The sequence below is a fragment of the Bos grunniens genome, chromosome 6 (genome assembly GCF_055505025.1).
Source record: "Bos grunniens cultivar Pamir isolate PY7600 chromosome 6, Bosgru_T2T1.0, whole genome shotgun sequence".
NCBI lineage: Eukaryota > Metazoa > Chordata > Mammalia > Artiodactyla > Bovidae > Bos > Bos grunniens.
In genome coordinates this window covers 58,501,834-58,521,518 of record NC_141170.1, presented here as the reverse complement: position 1 = coordinate 58,521,518, position 19,685 = coordinate 58,501,834, and the positions used below count along the sequence as shown (strand labels likewise).

At 40.0% G+C, this 19,685-nt stretch overlaps 1 protein-coding gene across 36 annotated transcripts in view; it reads right to left on the bottom strand.

The window, feature by feature from the left end:
• Nucleotides 1-19,685, bottom strand: part of APBB2 (amyloid beta precursor protein binding family B member 2) — a 381,591-nt gene that overhangs the window by 258,373 nt on the left and 103,533 nt on the right. For 24 of the 36 annotated variants that reach the window (XM_086405998.1, XM_086405977.1, XM_086405990.1 and 21 more), the window contains one exon: nucleotides 11,468-11,573. The exons of 11 other annotated variants lie outside the window; for them this stretch is intronic. The gene's annotated coding sequence lies outside the window, so the exon portion shown is untranslated. Of the gene's footprint in view, nucleotides 1-11,175; nucleotides 11,305-11,467; nucleotides 11,574-19,685 lie in introns of those variants that run through there. One more of the 36 variants, XM_086405983.1, reaches the window with a different exon arrangement.

The following is a 19,685-nucleotide window of genomic DNA, read 5'->3' as shown; positions in this document are numbered from 1 at the left end:
GAAAGATTTTCTTTTTTCTTGATGTCTGAAAAAACAGTCGACTGGATATATATATCACAGCTTCTTTACCCATCCATTCAGCTGTTGATGGACACTTGCATGTCTTAACTATTGTAAACAATGCTGCAATGAACATGTGGGTGCAAATATCTCTCCCACATAGTGATTTCATTTCTTCTGGACATATACTCAGCAAATGGAATTGCTGCATCTTATGGTGGTTCCATTTTCAATTTTTTGAAGACCTCCATACTGTTTTCCATAGTGGCTACATGATTTTACAATCCCATCAGCAGTGCACAAAAGCCCCTTTTCTCCACATCCTCACCAACACTTTTATCTCTTGCATTTTTCTTAACAATCTGTTTATTTTTGGTTGTGCTGGGTTTTCATTCTGCATGCAGGCTTTCTGTACTACACTGAGTGGGGGGACTACTTTTCATCGTGGTACACGGGCTTCTCATTGTGGTGGCTTCTCTTTTTATGAAGCACAGATTCTAAGGCGCCTGGGCTTCAGAAGTTGCAGCATAGGGCTCGAGGGTGTGCAGGCTTCAGTAGATGTGGGAGGCAGGCTCAACAGTTGTTGCTCACGGGCCCCAGAGCATGCAGGGTTCAGCAGTGGTGGCACACAGGCTCTGCAGTTGCAGCTCACAGGCTCTAGAGCACGGCTCCATAGTTGTGACGCACAGGTTTAGTTGCTCTGAGGCATGTGTGATCTTCCCCCACCAGGGATCAAACCCATGTCCTCTACATTGGCAGGTGGATTCTTATCTACTGTACCACCAGGGAAGTCAATATCTCTTGTATTTTTAATGACAGTCATTCTAACAGGTATGAAGTGATCACAAAACATTTTCTTTAAGATTCTTGACCACATCAGTATATGCCCAATATGATTAAACCAACTCAGCCCTGCCTTAGGAAAGGAACCTCCTAGGATTCTATGGAAGACTTTGTATTGACTCTGGACTTTCTGGTAGCTGTGGTGGCTGTCATCCTGTGTGTGCTCAGTCACTCAGTCACGTCTGACTCTTGGTAACCCAATGGACTGCAGCCCACCAGACACCTCTATCCATGGGATTTTCTAGGCAAGAATACTGGAGTGGGCTGCCATTTCCTTCTCCAACACTGTCATCCCATTCCTGGCAAAAGTAGTTAGGATCAGCCCTGTGAGAGGTGGACTTGCCATTGTCAATTATCCTGGGAAGAGGCAGCACTAAGAAATTAATATGAGAAAGGAAAGAGCTGGCAGAAGGAAGAGGGAAACCCTCACTCTTCCAGAGCCTTAATCTATTGGATGCCTGGTCTCTGCAACCAAATATGCTGACAATCACTTTTGGAGGGGGCGATGTCTAAGCCAGAGAGGCAGCCTCGTGAGGGTTGGTCTCATTCTGCCACATCTAGTAGCCAATTTTATGGGACTCTCAGGGTTTTGTTAAAAATCATAAACTCAACTTCTATCTACCACAGGGAATTAAGGACATGTTTCCAAGCTAGAGATGCAGTGTAAAATGGGAAAGCAGAGTCCCCCATTTGCGACCCCATGGAAAGGAGTCCATGGGGCTGCAAAGAGTAGGCCATAAATGAGCTTGACTAGCATGAAAGATAACCCTGGAGGGAAAAAGAAACTATGGGACTTGAAGGTAAATCCATCACTATCTCATAAAATATGGAAGAGACTGATCCTAATAAGCATGATTTTAATCCTATCCAACCATACTGCAACTATTGTCAAGCATTTCCTGAACACTTAAAAAACTTTTACGTATATCTGTGTGACAAAATACTAGTTCGTGTCTGCAAATCTATGTATATGAACTATAAAACCAATTTAATCCTATTTATTAGGAGAAAAATCCCAACATATATTCTATTAGTATGCTCTGAGTCCCTGTGTGAATGCCTCATTTGATTTTCTACAAAAGACGCAACTCAACAGACTTAAGAAACAAACTTGAATTCAACAATTTCCCCTCTACTCATTTATTTAAATCTCTGACAAAACCTCTAAGAAATTATTTCTACTATCTACTTGGAAAACAAATGAAAATGCATCTAAATTAAATTACCACTGTTGTGGAAACACTGAAACTCTAAATAAACATGACAAAATTTTCTCAAAGGATGCTAGACTACCTCAACACCATTCATCTTCAGGACAACCTTTAAATGTCCTTTTTCATATGGCTATGCCAGCCACTGGTGCTTCCTGGGTAGCTCAGCTGGTAAAGAATCCACCTGCAATGCAGGAGACCACTGTTTGACTCCTGGGTTGGGAAGATCCCCTGGAGAAGGGATAGGCTACACACTCCAGTATTCTTGGGCTTCCCTGGTGACTCAGTCAGTAAAGAATCCATCTGCAATGTGGGAGACCTGGGCTTGATCCCTCAGTTGGGAAGATCCCCTGGATGAGGGAATGCCTACCCACTCCAGTATTTTGGCTTGGAGAATCCCCATGAACAGAGGAGCCTAGCGAGCTGCAGTTCATGGGGTCGTAAACAGTTAGACACAACTTGACTGACTGACTAAGCATATGCCAAACATTAGTTGTAATTAAAGTTCTTTTTGTTGAAATTGGCTTATACTTCTCTACATCTGAATCTTTTCAGGTACGGCTAATTTTCTCTTCTTTCTATTTATGAGAGATCAGACAGTAATCTAATACATAATTTTATGAGTACTACATCCACATTAATTCATCAAAGTAGTCTGAACACTATAAAGATTTTTTTTTTTTAAAGATACAGAATGCCACCAAATTCCCTTATCAGTAGGGTGGCCATTTATCATCCAAACCAGAACATTTGATATTGAAAGGGGGCATCATCAAAAACAATACCAGGCAGCAGGCACAGTCAGGACTGCCCCAGCAAACTGACACCTATGGGCCACCCTACTTATTCAAGAGCCACCTCCACACTTGGCTTCCCTGGTGGCTCAGAGGTTAAAGCGTCTGCCTGCAATGCAGGAGACCTGGGTTCGATCCCTGGGTCGGGAAGATCCCCTAGAGAAGGAAATGGCAACCCACTCCAGTATTCTTGCCTGGAGAATCCCACAGATGGAGGAGCTTGGTGGGCTCCAGTCCATGGGGTCGCAGAGCCAGACACGACTGAGCGACTTTACTTTCACTTTTCACCACACTTAGAGGCTCAAAGTCTCAAAAAGGTAGAATAAAGTTCATGATGGGAAAGGGGACAACAGTGGGTTCACATGTGAACAGAAAGTCAGAAGAGTCCAGTTAGAAGGTGAAAAGAAAGCTGAAGTCTCTCTCAAGTATTCACACCCAACGGCATTTCCAGGTTCCCTAAACACAACTCCTCCCCTCCTCAGGTATTAATATAGTTTGTACATATGAATCAAGTCTGTCTTATGGCATGTGCTCTCTTTATTTATCGGTTTATTTCACTGCTACCGTCCCACTCCTCCTTGATATCACCTTATCTTAACCCTCCTACCCACCAAGCATATGAGTTTCTTTCCCCTCTCTTCCTTATTTTATGTCCCATCACTGAACCAATAAACCAGAGTTACTGGGGACTTAGCACAGTCCTCCTACATAAAAAAGGGATTCCAAAGGTGAATTAGATTCAGTCCTTGAAAGCTAATTGCTCAAATTTTTGTTCACCACACTGTTTAAAACTCAATATAGTTTCACTCCAGCCTCCATTTCTGCATGTCCTAAGCAGCCCAACCAAGGTGTACAGATGCTTCCTACACAAGCTTCCTAGTGAAGCCACCCCTCTGTTTATTTGTGGATAATTTTCTTTTCATACTGATGAAAAGAAGAATAAACTCTACAACTTTGGTTAAGGCATCAAAATTTCCACATCTTAAAAAACTTTATAAAACCTATTCTACTCTCCCACCCAAGACACTGAAGTTTTGGGGGGCAACAAACACTCTTTCTTGAATTTCTAGTTCCTCCTTGAAGCTGGTGAAGGATTATGACCTGCCCACCACTGAATTTCCAGCACCTCGCAGAGCGTGTCCAGCACAAAACAGATACTCAATAAATATCTGCTGAATAAATGAATGAGTCAGGGGCTCATGATTTATCAACTGTTTTATATTCCAATCATCAAGATCTTTGCTCCATCGATCATTTCCACTGAAAAGTCAGTCCCATCTCCCTATCCCAACAACTCCCTCTCCCCACCATAGTAACAGCTTTCAGTTCAGTCGCTCAGTCGTGTCTAACTCTTTGCGACCCCATGGACTGCAGCACGCGAGGCTTCCCTGTCCATCACCAACTCCCGGAGCTTGCTCAAACTCATGTCCATCAAGTCGGTGATGCCCTCCAACCATCTCATTCTCTGTCGTCCCCTCCTCCCCCTACCCTCAATATTTCCCAGCATCAGGGTCTTTTCTAAGGAGTCAGACAAAAACCCAAGATCAAATCCCATTCACTTAATAGCAATGCAACCGTGAGCAAGTTTTCTCATCATTTTCTACACCTTATTTTCCTTATCTATAAAATAGAGATAGCACTATCACGTTTGCAAGCTTTCTGTTGTATTTGTGAGATCTGAAAACACTTTATGTAAAGGGCCAGGCAAGAACCCAATAAATGTGTGTCAGATGAAAGAATAAATTGCCATTCTGTTCTCTGGCTCCAGATCAAAACATAACCATCAAAATGTAATTTGCCAAAGCTGGTCTTCATTTAACCACAGATAAGCATTTGGAGTTGTAACACACAACTGGAGTCTGTCCGCTGTGGAACATCAAAGGGAGAGTTTAACATCTGCTTTTAAATGCAGGAAAACAACAATTAGTTCACAAGTAAAAGGGAAAGGGATAGGACGGGATTTTATTTTCCCTGCCAGGGTATCCATGTATTAAGGGTTACAGCAGACTAAAGCTTTTTTGCAAGGTCACATAGTTGGGGGACGTAACCCTGGCAGTGGTTTTTAAATTCAGTATTTACTGACAGCTCCTGCTTTCATGATCAAGAATGTACAGGCCAAGTCTGCCCTTCCTTCGAAGGGCAAAACTAAGCAGTCAAAAAGTGCAAGAATCAGACTGAGACCAAAGAATATTTTTATCCAATTTGTTCACTCTTCTAGCAATCTAAGATATTAAACCTCAAGAGAGAGTAACATCACAAATCTTTGAAATCTATGAAATGCATGCCTGTGATGGCCAGGACGCATTTGTTTCTGCTGTAGAGCCAGGCTCTGAGATCCATTCTCCTGTGGTCTCCTTCCCGTCAGGCTGAGCAGCAGCCAGGGGAATAAGCGGCTCCCTGTGCTCTCACATACCTGGACCTGCCATGAGAGCTATTTACGGGCCCTCACCTTCCTCTTTTCCACTAACAGAGGCAGAGAAGCTATGAACCTTCCCCAGGGCTTGCCTTCCTCCCTCACTGCTCACTTGTGCTACTCGCCTGGAAGATGAAAGAAACCCCAGAGTTTTTCAAAGCCCAGTGGCAATGTTGATCTCAAGTAACATTTTCCATTTTCTTTCCTACTCTCCTCCAGCATAGGGAACATGAAGCACAGTCTAAACTACCTCCTTGGAGCACATAGAAGTAAACACAATAGTTACAAGAGAAGGTGAACTCTGGCTTAAAGACACCCAAGGGTCATCGTGGGATAAATATGTGCTATAATACTGAACCATCACATTCTGTCTTACAAGTTCACAATTCTAGCCTTTAAAGAATATCTGAGCAAAAGTGGTTCCCATCTGAATACAGGCATTTTTTCCCCAAATTCCCAATGAACCAGGTACACGAACCTACTTTCATAACCTGTTTTCTTATCCACTCTCGTGTTACAGATGTTTTCTTGCCATAAGTCACAGAGTTCATAAGCCAAGAAACTAGGGTGCCTGACTCCAGGGATCTCCCATAATCTACCCTGAACCAGAAAAGTACTTCCGTTTGTTGTCTAATCTGAGTCCAGCCACTCCCCAGCTATGTGACATTAGACAAGTCACTCAACGGTAGTGACCATCAACACAAGGGCTCCACATATTTTTAGAAACTGAGGTCCTCACCTACATGAATGATAGGGTAGTATATTTTTATGGACTCAAAAATATTATTTAAGACAGTTTCATACCTACCATGGCAAAGGAGCATCAAGACAGCTTTACAGTTTCCAAAAGGTACTAGAAGTGTGTTTTAGTCTCAGCTTCCAAACTTAGTCTAGTTTTGGACAGCAAGTCATAAATTTTTAGATAAAATGGCATCAGGAATTTCCTGAAACTTTCGAGATCAATCTAGATATCAAACTATTAAATAAGTAGGTAAATAAATAAATATCACACTAAATCCAATGACCCCCCCCCTTTTAAGTTACACTTGATATAAGTGCAACAGAAGCTTTACATATATAATTTTAAAATACTGAATTTTAGGAGACAAAATATCTTAGAAATTATTCACTTTACCAATGCAAAATTTACTGAGCAAAGAGTTATGAAAAACATACAAAAAACGTGAATGAGACTGGATCCCAGTGCTCAAGACCTTGTGTGTGTGTGTGTGTGTGTGTGTGTGTGTGTGTGTGCATACACACACTCTCAGTGCTCAGTGGTGTCTGACTCTTTGCAACCCCACGGACTGTAGCCCGCCAGGCTCTTCTGACCATGGAATTTTCCAGGCAAGAATAATAGAGTGGGTTGCCATTTCCTCCTCCAGGGGATCTTCCCGACCCAGGGATCAAACTTACATCTCCCGCCTGGTAGGCAGACTGTTTACCCCTGTGCCACCTGGGAAGTCCCCCTCAAGACTACAGTTTATTAAACATTATGTAATTAACTATACCCAAGTTAAAAACTATAAAAGATAAAATCAGAACATATTATCAGAGAGATTTGAGTAGGGTATTAAGGGAGTTTTGAAACATAGAAAAGATTACTTCTAAGCATAGCATGGTGATTAAGAGCATAAACATGAGAGTCAAGGAGAACTGGGCTTTAGTCTTGACCACTCCACTTCCCAGCTATGTGACATTGTGAGTGAACTGAAAGTTGCTCAGTCATGTCCGACTCTTTGCAATCGCACAGACTATACAGTCCATGGAATTCTCCAGGCCAGAATACTGGAGTGGGTAGCCTTTCCCTTCTCCAGGGGATCTTCTCAACCCAGGGATCAAACCCAGGTCTCCCACATTGCAGGCAGATTCTTTACCAGCTGAGCCACAAGGGAAGCTAACTTGTCTAATGTGACATTAGATCCCTGATTCCTTGGGAAATGACTGCCCTTCCTCCACGGGCTCGTAACATTTGTGAGTCTGTCTTCTCTACCAGCTCTCCAGAGTTGGATGGGTCCTGCATGGGCTTTGAAGTTAGATGCATTACAGTTAGAATCCTAAGTCAAACATTTTTTAGCTGTGTGAATGTTGGCAAGTTCCTTTCCCCTAAGTTTCAATAATCTCTACCCTAAGAATTACTGTGACAATCCAGTGACTCAATACTTTGATTTCCACATTCATTCAGACAGTGGAACCAGTCTAAGGGCAGAATATCAGAATTAGTATATTTAATTGTACCATGTGAACTATGAACTATCCTACTAGGAGAAATTACAACTACCTTATATGCATTGTTGTTTTATTGGTGATGTTTAGTTGACAACTCTTTGCAACCCCATGGACTATATAGCCCACTAGACTCCTCTGTCCATGGGGTTCTTCTGGCAAGAACACTGGAGTAGGTTGCCATGTCCTTCTCCAGAGCATCTTCCCAACCCAGGGATTGAACTCATGTCTCCGGAATTGGGAGGCAGACTCTTTACCACTGAGCCATGAAGGAAGCCCCATATATATGCATACTGGTTCCCAACTATTACGTGTTTGTGTGTGTGCGTGCATGCTCATATGTCTATAGATATATATACACGTTTTTTAAATCACTGTTCTAAATTGATCAATTAAATGCTTGTTGTTTACTAACTTTGTTTCCATTTGCTAATTTAACTTAACAAGTAGTAGCAGATACCAAAAGTTTAGGAAAAAATAATAAAAAAACTTAAAGATGAGAAAATTCTACTCATGATTTATTTTGGAAGAGATAGATCAATGAATATCGTTAGTGAATGTTAGTGGTCAAACACCTCATTTAAGAATATCCAGCTGACTGTTCGTCACATAGTACACACTGAATAAATGTAATTTGAATCTGAATTTGAAACTCAAATTAAGTTCTTTGAAAGCAAGAGCATATCTCATTCATCTTTGAACACTGAGCTCTGAACACGGTGCCCAGCACACAGTAGTTGTGCAAAAAATATTGGTTTAATAAATGAACCTAAAACTGAGAAGGCATAAAAGATCTGTAATACATTTCGCATCTCCAACTGATGTGGATTTCAATCTGTTCCAAGAAATTATATCCCAAAGCCTATGAAATGTTCCTTCTGTACCCATCACCTTATCTGAGATATTTAGAACTTCTTGGGAGGGAGAAATAACATAGATAGAATCCTTTCTTAGGCACAGAAATATTGATGAAGACAGCTAAGCAGGAGGAACATGTCACCCGCGCTCCCGTAATATAACAAAGGGACCAAAGAAGGCGCAAAGTTTTACACACAGTGCCTGTCAAACGGTGACATTCACCATTGTGAACACATATCTAGTCCCATAAGCCTCCTATTCAGAACATGTCTTTTTACAGTAAACGCTCTATAGAGATTGTAGAAGGTGAATTCTAGTCTATTATCTGTTTGCAGATGAAAAACTCTCACCATATGCTTCACATATTTTTACTCCCTTCTAACTGAAAGCCAGGATCACCTCAAATTAAACAAAAGGCTAAGATCCACTTGTTTCTCTTCCACTAAAAATGATATTGTGAACAAACATTTATTAGCATGGGAATTCATGACTTATTAAGTGGAAAAGGCAAGGTACCAAATAATTCATAGCATATTCTACACTGGCAGTATTAACATAAAAAGAAACACATATGCATTAAAGACAATAATAAAATAGAAGCTACTTTCTACTTTTTTTAAATAATCCATGCCTAATTTTTCAAAAGTGCATCTAATCTTGTCATAGACTCAAGTTTTCAGAAACCTACTTCAAATAATTTCATACTTGAAACAAGGAAGACTTTGAAAACATGTTTGTGATTAGGAAAAAAATAAAAGCACAGGACAAGTGGGAGTTCAAAGGAAGTATGGTGGTTGTTTAGGGTTCTGAATTTCCCGTAAAACTGTGCATTTACCTCCCCCAAAATAAGTCACTAATTCATTTAAGTACCTCTTATAAGGGCTTCTCAGGTGGTACTAGTGGTAAAGAACCTGCCTACCAATGCAGGAGACTGAAGAGACGTGGGTTTGACCCCAGGGTTGGGAAGATCCCCTGGAGGAGGGCTTGGCAACCCACAACAGTATGCTTGCCTGAAGAATCCCATGGACAGAGGCCTGGCCGGCTACAGTTCATAGAGTCGCACAGAGTCGGACACAACTGAAGCAACTCAGCACGCACGTACAGCTCTCCAAGTGCTATTAGAAACATTCACCCGTGACTTCTGTAAATTTCAGAAGGGACTTGCCTCTATCTCCCCCTGCCCTGCCCTCTCCCTTGTTTACTTCCATACAACTAGTTCTTCATGACTAGATTTATGCGTAGCATCCACATTATAATCACCTTTTTAAACTTTAGAGTCACCTGTGAACATCCTTCGTGCATACAAATTTTCACCTATGACCTCAGTTTTAGTACGCTTCTTCTGCCGTGGTCCCTCTGGTACCACAGGGACTGTTTTTAGTTTATTATGGTGATCAAAGGTCTTACCAAGGCCTCGCTTCTACAAAATGGAAAAGTAACTTTTACAGCAATGTCACAAAGGGAATATTTTGGTGTAACAGAAGGCAAATATTTCACCAGGGACTATATAAAATTTTAAAGAAATGCTAAATCATTTGAAAGGCAGTCCAAGTAGCTCACTTTCTGGGACTGTTATATTTCCAACCCAAACACCACTGCAAATATTGAGATCCTAAAGCCCAGAGAATTAATCTTTTGCTCTTTTCGTTCCACTTCTGTGAACAGATTGGTGACTTTCAACATAATCCTCTTTCAAATATCCTTCCAGGATGGAATAACAATTAGACCACATAGGATTTCCATTATTTTAAGGTCAATATGTGAATACAAACTAAAAAACTCAGCTATTAATAAACATATTGCTATTATTTTTTAAAAATTCCACTGACTTTTTTTTTTAATACCACAGTATATCACTACTGCCCATATTTCACTATAAACAGAAAAGTGTTTTTGGAGAAAATTTTCAAAGTCCTTGCTTTCAGTGGATTTATATTTTAGCAGAGACTTCATAGCTCTCAGAAAGTGTTTTCGCAGTGTGTGTGTATATTCTGTGGTGTGTATAATATTTTTTCAGTATGACTATCTTACTTAACTTCAAAAGAGTCATAACTTACCTTACTATAATTATTTCCATATAACAAACAATTTTGTTATAAATAAATTTACATGACAAACAACATAATGATAAAATCTGATCTTACTGTTTAATGCTTCTGTGAACCTTCTAGAGTAAGGTTCTTTTATCTTGTTTTGTTTTAGGAATGTTTCAACTATCTCATTTGTACTGTCAGAAATGTAGAGGAGTTAGAATACACAAGAAATACAAAGTTTAGGAAACTATGTAGTGATTTAATGAGCAAACAGCTCCTATTGCCAATGATATTGCTTTTGGAACACACCAGAAAGGAGGTGTGGGTGAGCACGTGTGAGTGTGCATGAGTGTGTGTGTGCTATTTTGTTTACATTCTTAGGGGCCACTCATATTTCCAAGTAATATCGACAAGAAAGCAGACTGATTTTATTATTTTTAGGGCCCGTTTTACCTTTCTTTTCAAAAAGATCAGGGAATAAGACTGAACTTTATGGCACCAAATAAGTTTTTCTGTCAAGGCCTTCCTACAGGTGTCTCAAACTATCTTCAAGTTTCTCTAAGTTGTAAAATAATAGAACTGATAGGTGCATCAATTCTTCTAAGGCCAAGCTACATGAGGGACTTATTGAACACATGATTTTCAATTTTATTTTCCTTTCCAGACAAGAAAAGAACCAAATGGATTTCATTCTTATCCTAAAGAATTCAGAACCAAAGAGCTTATTTAAAAGTCTAAAATGCCTGAAGCTCAGAAAACTGAACTCAGGTTTCTATCACACCATATTACACTCTTACCTTTAGAATTTATCTTCTGAGCACCTGGTAAAAGATTTTATCACAACCTTGAGGACTCAGCTTATGAAATCCCAAAGAAATGGCACAATGCAGAAAGTCATCCTAATATCTTGGAAGGTTTTCTTTTTTTTTTAAGGTTCCTGAGTCCCTTTCCACGTTTCAAGCCCATAAGCGCATATAAAACTTATAAAGCCAGGAAAGAAAGGAAGTAGAAAAGTGACAGACACATTATTAACTTTCTGAGACAAATTAAACAGAATTTTTTTTTAAAGCAAGTTAGAAAAACACTTACTTTTCCCAGGTCTTTGGTACAAAGCTCAGAAGGCAAGTTCCCTTTTCCCACAAAGTCCTGTTAATTACTAGCAATGACTCAGTGAGGTCAGGCAGCCCAAATATATCTAGAAATTGTGTAGAGACAAAAAGTTAACAAAGTCAGATTAGAAATTAAAAATCAAAATACCACATTGCTATTCAGAGTCTCTATGCATAATTAAAATACAGATTTCACTGGAATATCTAAATGATGAACTGTGACATCTACTTTTCTTTCAGAACAACACTAACGAGACTTGCTAAATCTAGATGGTGTTTTGACTTGTCACCTTATTAAAGTTACTGAAGCAGGAGCCAGCAAGGCATCTTGGCAACCATTCACGGTAAAAATGTCCTTCTCAGGGAGTCATAAAAAGCAACTGAGGGAGGATCTGGACTTCTAATTATACTGCAACTTGGGAGGGAAGGTCTTCTGAAATCACACTTGCCTGCCCCACCTTCCAAAGATGAGCTCATCTCACAAACACAGAAGCGGGTTGTAAATAGACGTGAACAATAACAACTTAAGAAATTCAGCAGCAACTTATAAATGCCCGTCAGGTGTACCCACTTAAGCGCACTTCACTTTTGCATGTGGGAATGAGAAGAGTCTTGTTAACTTTTTTCTAATGAAACAGAAAATCTGAAAATTCTGTGTGATGATGCTCTCACTTAAAACATCAGTTACTTCCTCTCACAATCTTGCAAATGAATACATAGGTAGTAACTCATTCATAAGATAAACGAGTTTCACTAGGTGTAACAGACGCCACAGGTAAATCATAATTTGAAGTCTAAACCTGTCAGGCTCTCCTGCAGTGCCAGGGCTGCACACAAGATGTTATTCTAAGTGTGATAAACTTGTTTAAAAGCCATGAGAGATTGAGAAATAGGTCCATTAGGAGGAGGCAGAAAGTACTGTCACCACAGGCAGTCAGAAACCCACAAACATCAATGGGCACCATTATTATTACTGTCACTGTTACGCTTTAGAGTACTGTCACTGTTCTGCTGTTATTGTTACATTACACAGTGTGGACTCTTTTTTTTGGGGGGGGGTTCTTTTTTTTTTTTTTTTTAAACTTTACATAATTGTATTAGTTTTGCCAAATATCAAAATGAATCCGCCACAGGTATACATGTGTTCCCCATCCCGAACCCTCCTCCCTCCTCCCTCCCCATACCATCCCTCTGGGCCGTTCTAGTGCACCAGCCCCAAGCATCCAGCATCGTGCATCAAACCTGGACTGGCAACTCGTTTTCTACATGATATTTTACATGTTTCAATGCCATTCTCCCAAATCTTCCCACCCTCTCCCTCTCCCACAGAGTCCATAAGACTGTTCTATACATCAGTGTCTCTTTTGCTGTCTCGTACACAGGGTTATTGTTACCCTCTTTCTAAATTCCATATATATGCATTAGTATACTGTATTTATGTTTTTCCTTCTGGCTTACTTCACTCTGTATAATAGGCTCCAGTTTCATCCACCTCATTAGAACTGATTCAAATGTATTCTTTTTAATGGCTGAGTAATACTCCATTGTGTATATGTACCACAGCTGTCTTATCCATTCATCTGCTGATGGACGTCTAGGTTGCTTCCATGTCTTGGCTATTATAAACAGTGCTGCGATGAACATTGGGGTACACGTGTCTCTTTCCCTTCTGGTTTCCTCAGTGTGTATGCCCAGCAGTGGGGTTGCTGGATCATAAGGCAGTTCTATTTCCAGTTTTTTAAGGAATCTCCACACTGTTCTCCAGAGTGGCTGTACTAGTTTGCATTCCCACCAACAGTGTAAGAGGGTTCCCTTTTCTCCACACCCTCTCCAGCATTTATTATTTGTAGACTTTTGGATCGCAGCCATTCTGACTGGTGTGAAATGGTACCTCATAGTGGTTTTGATTTGCATTTCTCTGATAATGAGTGATGTTGAGCATCTTTTCATGTGTTTGTTAGCCATCTGTATGTCTTCTTTGGAGAAATGTCTATTTAGTTCTTTGGCCCATTTTTTGATTGGGTTGTTTATTTTTCTGGAGTTGAGCTGTAGGAGTTGCTTGTATATTTTTGAGATTAGTTGTTTGTCGGTTGCTTCATTTGCTATTATTTTCTCCCATTCTGAAGGCTGTCTTTTCACCTTGCTAATAGTTGGACTCTTAAGCCAAGTTTTTCTGTTTTTACACGAATATCCCTGAGACATCAGTGCAGTACCACATGGTACACTCTGTTCTCCTCTAACTCTCGTGTCTGATATCACAGGGAACAACCTGAGCATAACTCGGATTTCACATTTGTTTAGGCACGATTTCACACTGCAAGAAACACAGGGTAACAGCAGAAGACTGCATGGGGAGGAACCCCGCTGCCTAAGGTTACACAGAATGCACAGAGCCACACCTCGAATACCTGCCAGCGATCTCAGCTCCCCACAAGGGTGCCAAGCCACGGTCCTCCACACCGGGTGTCCCAACTTTGCTTCTGATTTCAGGTTACCCCCACTGCCATCACCTCACAATGGCTCACAAGCTGTAACCCTTCCAGGGCCTCAGTCCACAGGAAGCGTCAGGGTTTTCTCAAGGTAAAGTGCTTTATTATTCTTTTATCTATTTATTTCTTAACCCAACACATATGTGTAAAATTGTGCTCCGATTTTTATCCAGTTTCCATTCTATTTTTTTTTTAACATGTCACTGAGAAAGGTTTTTGAGTGTATGTCCCTAATTCCACTATCCCTTAAGCACTGGTTGGGCGGCGGGGGCAGGGCAGCGAGGCAGTGTGTCATGATTCTGCATAGCGTGGCAGTTTTTAGAAACACATGTATTGCACTTTAGCAGAACCGACTGTATAATAACCACTGTTTATAAGGCTGCTTGTGATTTAAATCAGAGGAGTTAAATTATGATTTTCATATATTTTCATTATGTTTAAGACAATAGCAATATATGTCACGTGTGTGTGTTAGTCGCTCAGTCATGTCTGACTCTTTGCAACCCCATGGACTGTAGCCCACCAGGCTCCTTTGTCTGTGGGATTCTCCAGGCAAGACTACTGGAGTGGGTTGCCATTTCCTTCTCCAAATATATGTCATACAATTTTAGAAAGACTCTCACTCACATTTTAGGTTTTACAGTAACCTAGTATGAACACTTTTAAGGGTGTTTCAGTTACGTGAAAAATTTATTAATTAGAAGTTCCCTGATGGTCTTGTTAATAAATAACGTGTTACTGTACCATTCTGGAGAGACCAACATGATGGTGTTATAAAGACAGATTCTTGCAGAGGAGGACTTATCTGGAATTGTGAGAGAGGACAAACTGAATTACTTGTCATTCCTTGAAACGAATACATCTTTAAAAGATTGAATTTATCCTTTAAAAAAGTCCAAGATGTACATAAAGATATGTACAAAAAGTTTTCCATTACAATAACATATTAAGCAATTTTAAAACAAATGTTTGGCAACGGATAAACAGTTTTTTTAAATATGTAAGATACTTAACAAAATGAGAAAATGTTTCTAAGCAGTGTTCACTGGGGAGTGCTGGCTATAGGATGGATGATACGTTCAATGTGATCCCAATTTTTTAAAAGTATCTCTATCTAGAAAAAAAGACTGAAAACAAGTCAATATTTGAAAAGTTGCTAATTAAAGATAACAAAAAGAGAGTAGAATAATTTTTACTTTCTTTGCATTTTTCTGTGGTATCCAAATTTTCCACAATAATCATGTCTACTTTTACAGTTAGAAATAACAATATGCTATATAAAAATAGGACGAAGGCATCTGGTGGGAAATAACTCTTTTTATCCCACTTTAATTTCAAATGTGAATCCAGCCAGTAAAATGAACACCAGCCCAAGAACAAGGACACCAGATGCTACTTCCACAAGCATTAACAGTCACAGAAAGTAATTTCTATCTCATAATTCAAAGGCAAATACAGTCCCAAAAGAGATGTTCAAAGTATATAGATCAGTTATAAAAGCCAAAATATAATTTGCTTTTACTGGCTAAAACAGTTATAGATTTAGTAAAATCCAGATTAAGGAAGATTTTTAATTACATAATTACATACAAGCTGTCTTAATGTCCGAAAGAAATTTAGTTATGGATGAAGAAACTGTGCCCTGGATATAACTCCTTTCAAACAAGATCAAGATTAAAGAAATACAAGAAGCAATGGCTTTGGTTATGGGGATGAATGCCTCACTAAGGGGAGTTTTCAACAGAAAGTAAGAAAAGAGAGCTGGATCTTTATGACCTCCGAAAGAAGTCAGCTATATTACAATTTTCCCGATAACCATAAAACTGGGCTTTGAAAATGACTCATTTGCCAAAAATGGTGATTCCTTAGTCATCAGTCTGCTTAGTTTAATCCCGTGCACTGAAATCCCATAAGACCTGAATGGAGAAAGTACTCAGGAGTCAAGGGCTAATGTGGGGCAATTTGGCCACCACACACTTGAGTTCACTTACTTATGCTGGCCAGCAGCACATTTAAACGATGTGCCCCTTTTCATTTTCAGTGTAACCTTGCTAGCTTATCAAATACCAAGTAACCATTTGGTGTAGAGTAATTGCTTTAGTACCACTCTCCATTCTCAAGAATGCACTGAGGGTTAAAAATCAGGGGCGGGAGGGGTGCTGTTTCACAAAATTACAAAGCATCTGTAACATGTAATGTATACATCTGAATAATAACCATTGTCCTATTGTACATAGATGTACTAGTCTGTTCTTTTTTTTAACTTCCAAAAATGTTGACTTCAATGACAAACAAACAAAAACAAAACCCTTCTGTTTCAAATTTGCTTTTGTATTTTTAAGCATTTTCGAAAGTTCTCCATCATATGGAAACAATTAACTCCTGGCTTCATGTTTTGTTTTGTTTCATAGAAAAGGCAAATTGAACATTTTAATTACGCTATCTACAAAGAGAGATCACAGAGGTGATACTGAGTTCCAGAAAAATCAGTCGGTTCAAATTCAAGAGCAAAGGCTTCATTTTATTAAATGCATGTTGATTACTTTAGAAAATAACTTAGAAATTCTTGGCTTCTATGTTTTATAAGTTGCAGCCTAAAATGCTGCACATATGTGCCTTTAATAATTTGCAACCAAATATTATAATCAACAAGTAAATTCAAATATTGTTTTCAATTAGGAGTGTTGAAAATAAAAACTATGAGTTTTAATTTTTACAAGAAAACATGCTGAAATATGCATTTACCTATACACACCTCACACTAAGGGATTCTCAGTATGGAAACCATATTTCTTAAACTGCTCTAAGAATTAGCATACGTGTATCTCAGGGGCATACACTCTCTCAGCATAACTGGATATAAAAAAGGGCAACCAATTTTCAGAGTCTACCTGGAAAATAAGCAGAAATTATTTTCTCAGGCTCTCTAGTCACTCCCTGGGCAGAATTCCAACATAATCTAAATTGGTCTTGGCACCATCTCACTCCCCCTTTTGCATCACTGAGCCACCTCTGGTCCAAAGCCCAGTGACCTTCAATATCCATGGCCTCTTCCTTTCACTGGTTCTTCCCTTCCAACTTCTAGACTCCTGATGACTCCATGTGAATATTTCAGCAAAGCTGGGCATTGAGGAAGTTTAAACAAATGATTCATGAATTTTAACTTTCTCTGGATTATATGCATTTTTAGAGAAAAGCTTGAATACCCAGATCCTGCCTTTCTCAACACTGTAACTCATTGGAGAAATAGTTGAATCCAGGCCTGGAGGGTAAGGAAAGTACAATATAAACCTAGAACCTCTCACTATGCCAGAAAGCAAGAAGTGCTCAAATATTAATGCAGACATGACACAGGACAAAGGAGCTGCCTGAAAGGGGCTCCCACTAGGCCCATGTGGTACAGTCTGAACAAGGAAAAGAATGATATGAATAAACTGTAACACGTTCAACTTAAAAAAAGGAACCATAAATCCACAGATCTTCATGCAAAGGAGGATACTGGAATGCTCTTTACAAAGACAGCCAGCTAACAAACACCAAAGGAACAGCAGAAACAGAAAATCCCACTCTGCAACCACTGACGCAATGATTGATTCAGTCGAGGCTCATTAATAGACAACGAAGACCATTAGAGGAAGGGTTGCTGTGGAACAGGATACTCACACAGTCTCAGAGCATCACCCTTCGGATTACTTATCACTTACCTAGGGGAAAAGGTATCCTTATAATGGAGAGCTCTGGCAGACCACCTTACCCAAGCGATGGCTGGTATAATCAATCAGAGGGTAACTGGACGCCACATGTCTCCACTATGTGACGTGTCTGTCAAAATGCTTAATCTGTATCTTACCATAAATTAACAATCAAGTCCAGATTGCAGTACTTTCTATAAGAAAATTATCTTGGAATTTTCCAAGATATCAGTGCCACGAATGACAAAAACAAATGAAAACAGGGTGACTGTTCTGGATGAAAGGAAAAGAAACAAAATGCAATGAATGATTGTTGGTAAACTTTGGATGAGGAGAAGGGTTATAAAAGACATTACTGGAATAACTGGGGAAATCTGAATCGGTATTATGGGCTGTGTGGGAAAACACTCTTGTGCTTGTGAAATAACATGTGAAGTAATTGGGGTACAGGGTCAAGCATGACCTCTATAATTAATTAAATAGTTCAGCAAAAGTATTTTTAAAGTATATGTATTCAGAGACAGAAAGAAATAAGACAGAAAACAAATTTGGCAAAATGTAAGCATTTATATGGCAGGCTATAACCTATAAAAGCCAGTAAGAGCCGAAGAATTGATGCTTTTGAACTGTGGTGTTGGAGAAGACTCTTGAGAGTCCCTTGGACTGCAAGGAGATCCAACCAGTCCATTCTGAAGGAGATCAGCCCTGGGATTTCTTTGGAAGGAATGATGCTAAAGCTGAAACTCCAGTACTTTGGCCATCTCATGCGACGAGCTGACTCAGTGGAAAAGACTCTGATGCTGGGAGGGATTGGGGGCAGGAGGAGAAGGGGACAACAGAGGATGAGATGGCTGGATGGCATCACTGACTCGAAGGACATGAGTCTGAGTGAACTCCAGGAGTTGGTGATGGACAGGGAGGCCTGGCGTGCTGCAATTCACGGGGTCGCAAAGAGTTAGACACGACTGAGCGACTGATCTGATCTGATCTGATGGTTACTTATAGGTTAGGTCTACTCCATATAAAAAGAAATAATACAGGAGCTTATGGTTGAAACTGACACAAAAAGATTAATTTTCCTAACACAAAAACTACAGCATTTAGTCTATACCAAAAAAACACAAACTTTCTCCAATTCAGTTTTCTTCTGTAGCAGTTAATAGTCATTAGGTGGAAGGAAGATTTAGAAAGAGAAGAAACCTAAGGAAGAGGATGACAACGGATAAAAATTAGGCACAGTTCAGTTCTTTTCCATACCTCTTCTTTTGAAGAAGAGGTTAAGTTCCAAGGTTTAAAAAATTATGCCCTGTTTTCCATCCTGATGACCCTGGGTAGATGTAAACCTTTCCAATGAGTGAGAAAGAGTCCCACTGCAAGATGGAAACTAACTAAACACCAGAACCACGGAAGCTGAGCATTTCATGTCACGCTCAGCCCTGGCCAAGCCTAGAACAGAGGGCCATGCATCTGAATAACCATCCGTCTGAGCACACTAGCATCCCAGCTTGCCACTTATAGCACCTCCTCAAACCGAATGTGTTGGAAACAGTGTTCTCCGCCACCAAACCCGACCCTGTGTTTTCATCACCTTTCTTCTTAGTCTGTTGTTGTTCAGTCACTAAGTCGTGTCCCACTCTTTGCGACCCCAAGGGCTGTAGCCTGCTAGGCTCCTCTGCCCATGGGATTTTCCAGGCCAGAATACTGGAGTGGGCTGCCGTTTCCTTCTCCACTTTTTGGTCCATCCAGTCTCAAAAGCGCAGTTTCATCTCTTACTTCAGTTCCCACCTGCCCTGTCTTCCTCGTTCACATACTCAGGGCCATATTAGCCACGAGGCCTCTCGCGGTCCAGGCAGAAACAGCTTCTCTTTTCTCTGTTTCTCCTCAGTATTTTTATCTATGGCACTTACTTGGCACTTTTACAATATTTTTGCCACACAGAACCGATTCTGCACTCACTGTAGGTAAGAGCTTTATTATGTCACCTCATTAAAAAAAAAAAAAAAAAAACCACTGCAAT